Consider the following 3,982-nt stretch of genomic DNA (forward strand, 5'->3'; position numbering starts at 1 on the left):
CCAACCCTGCCCTAGGATTCATGAGCCCCAACAAAGGAAATTACCCTAACACCCTGACCTGACCGCAACTATCAGGTCTTACCTGATGACCCTAACACCCTGACCTGAAGCAGTAACACCTCCTCAACTATCAGGTCTTACCTGATGACCCTAACACCCTGACCTGAAGCAGTAACACCTCCTCAACTATCAGGTCTTACCTGATGACCCTAACACCCTGACCTGAAGCAGTAACACCTCCTCAACTATCAGGTCTTACCTGATGACCCTAACACCCTGACCTGAAGCAGTAACACCTCCTCAACTATCAGGTCTTACCTGATGACCCTAACACCCTGACCTGAAGCAGTAACACCTCCTCAGGTCTTACCTGATGACTTACCTGATGACCCTAACACCCTGACCTGAAGCAGTAACACCTCCTCAACTATCAGGTCTTACCTGATGACCCTAACACCCTGACCTGAAGCAGTAACACCTCCTCAACTATCAGGTCTTACCTGATGACCCTAACACCCTGACCTGAAGCAGTAACACCTCCTCAACTATCAGGTCTTACCTGATGACCCTAACACCCTGACCTGAAGCAGTAACACCTCCTCAACTATCAGGTCTTACCTGATGACCCTAACACCCTGACCTGAAGCAGTAACACCTCCTCAACTATCAGGTCTTACCTGATGACCCTAACACCCTGACCTGAAGCAGTAACACCTCCTCAACTATCAGGTCTTACCTGATGACCCTAACACCCTGACCTGAAGCAGTAACACCTCCTCAACGATCAGGTCTTACCTGATGACCCTAACACCCTGACCTGAAGCAGTAACACCTCCTCAACTATCAGGTCTTACCTGATGACCCTAACACCCTGACCTGAAGCAGTAACACCTCCTCAACTATCAGGTCTTACCTGATGACCCTAACACCCTGACCTGAAGCAGTAACACCTCCTCAACTATCAGGTCTTACCTGATGACCCTAACACCCTGACCTGAAGCAGTAACACCTCCTCAACTATCAGGTCTTACCTGATGACCCTAACACCCTGACCTGAAGCAGTAACACCTCCTCAACTATCAGGTCTTACCTGATGACCCTAACACCCTGACCTGAAGCAGTAACACCTCCTCAACGATCAGGTCTTACCTGATGACCCTAACACCCTGACCTGAAGCAGTAACACCTCCTCAACTATCAGGTCTTACCTGATGACCCTAACACCCTGACCTGAAGCAGTAACACCTCCTCAACTATCAGGTCTTACCTGATGACCCTAACACCCTGACCTGAAGCAGTAACACCTCCTCAACGATCAGGTCTTACCTGATGACCCTAACACCCTGACCTGAAGCAGTAACACCTCCTCAACTATCAGGTCTTACCTGATGACCCATGGCCTAACGTAGGTAGTATACATCAGTGGTTCAGCGGGGTCAACCTTCAGATCCAGATGGACTGTTTGTACTGTGTGTGTGTGTGTGTGTGTGTGTGTGTGTGTGTGTGTGCGTGCGTGCGTGCGTGCGTGCGCGTGCGTGCGTGCGCGTGCGTGCGTGTGTGTGTGCGTGCGTGTGTGCGTGCGTGCGCGTGCGTGTGTGTGTGTGTGCGTGCGTGCGTGTGTGCGTGCGTGCGTGCGTGTGTGCGTGCGTGTGTGTGTGTGTGTGTGCGTGCGTGCGTGTGTGTGTGTGTGTGTGTGTGTGTGCGTGCGTGTGTGTGTGTGCGTGTGTGTGTGCGTGCGTGTGTGTGTGTGTGTGCGTGCGTACATGTTTAGTGTCAGTTGTTTAATCAGTGATATAGTAGCAGTGGTTAAGGTCTTGGTCTGGTCATGTTACCTGATGGAATGCGGTCGTCTTGACCACACCAGAATGACTCACAGGTGTGGAATCTTATTATTTGACCCGTAGGTGTTTATCTAGATAATCAGTCTTTTAGACTCAATCATTTAGCAAAGCCTCTGTCCACTTTGGGTTAAGGCTATACACTCTCTCTCTCTCTATCTCTCTATCTCGCTCACACACACAAATGCACACACACACTCCCTCTCTCTCTCCCACTGTTCTCTCTCAAAAAACACACAGACTAACTCCCACCATTAGTGCGAAGTCCGTAGTACTTAAATAAATCTTTGAGAAAGGAGAAAGGCAGTCTTTGTGTGGCCATATTGCGTCACCTAATCTGCAGAATCAACAGCGGAGGTTTCTTTCAGGCCCCTGCGGTTCTGTGGTGGCGGGCCTGTTTGGGGTGACTGCCACGGGGCTGGCAATACATGTCTTTGGGGTCTCTCTGGTTCTGCTCCCAGCCACTGTGCTGTGAGTGTGTGAGTGTGTGTGTGTGTTTATGAATGAGTGATGTCCTATGCACACTTTGACTCAAGCACACAGTCCTAGCAATGGAGCATCCACCCATCAGATTCTTACCCGATCCTTAGTTCTGTCCCTCACTGTCACAGAGAGAACTAACTTCAACCTACTGAAGTACACACCACCCTTTGGCCTTGGCTTTGAGTAAATAGCACCACCTATAGGGACAACAATGAAATTACATAATAAGTGATTGACTGACGATTGAGAGTTTGATAGAGGGCTAGATTCAAACAAATTGACATCATCAAATCAAAGTTTATTTGTCACGTGCGCCGAATACAACAGATGTACAGTGAAATGCTTACTTATAGGCCCTAACAAACAGTGCAATTTCTAAGTAAAAATAAAAATAATAATTGGGTATTTAGGTGAACAATAGGTAAGTAAAGAAATAAAAACAACAGTAAAAAGACAAAATATCGGTTGTTTTGGCGGTTAGAGGTCTGTTGCATGACCTTATTGGGGACACTGTCATTGGATGCAACAGAACCACACCAGATTTCCATCCGACGAATCACATGCAGCCACGTTACAAGTTCAAACACTCACATTTCATTGATAGTCAGAACTTCCCCCATCCAAATAAACATGACAACATGTGCTGACGTTTCAGAGGGATTCTTTCTAACATGGATAGAGCCTACACATTCTAGTGAAGTGTTCAACTTCCTTCTCAGTAGGGATAATAAGGAAGGAAGTGATTTGTGATACATAAGAGCAGCAGCTCACCGATATGTCAGCTCATACTGCAGTTACCTCTCCAACACTGATATGTCAGCTCATACTGCAGTTACCTCTCCAACACTGATATGTCAGCTCATACTGCAGTTACCTCTCCAAAACCGATATGTCAGCTCATACTGCAGTTACCTCTCCAACACCGATATGTCAGCTCATACTGCAGTTACCTCTCCAACACCGATATGTCAGCTCATACTGCAGTTACACCTCCAACACTGATATGTCAGCTCATACTGCAGTTACCTCTCCAACACTGATATGTCAGCTCATACTGCAGTTACCTCTCCAACACTGATATGTCAGCTCATACTGCAGTTACCTCTCCAACACTGATATGTCAGCTCATACTGCAGTTACCTCTCCAACACTGATATGTCAGCTCATACTGCAGTTACCTCTCCAACACCGATATGTCAGCTCATACTGCAGTTACACCTCCAACACCTCCAAAACATCTGTTACGTGGTTGTCAGCCAACGCTGGTTAGCGCTACACCTCCAACACCTCCAAAACATCTGCTACGATCTGATTGAATCCAGGCCCGAGTTGTATCAATACACACAAGGCTTGTGTAATTAAAGGAGAATGGGAGTATGATTGAGCTGTCAAAGCATACACAAGGAGTCAGGGAGTGTCATTGCTATAGGCTAAAAAAGGCCCTAAGGCTTCCAGTCCAACCATTAGCCTAGCTACGGTCAACCACAAACACACCACACCAGCCACATTCAAGTCCATTATTCAAAATGGCCCAGTTAATTGAAATGAAAACATCCAGAAACCCCTGTTCGAGATCCTTTCAATGTAATGTTTGTTTTCACACTCTAGAGTTCCACGATATTCTGTTTCCACATTACGATTCAACAGATGATGCCATTTTC

This window comes from Oncorhynchus gorbuscha, linkage group LG26 (genome assembly GCF_021184085.1).
Source record: "Oncorhynchus gorbuscha isolate QuinsamMale2020 ecotype Even-year linkage group LG26, OgorEven_v1.0, whole genome shotgun sequence".
Classification (NCBI taxonomy): Eukaryota; Metazoa; Chordata; class Actinopteri; order Salmoniformes; family Salmonidae; genus Oncorhynchus; species Oncorhynchus gorbuscha.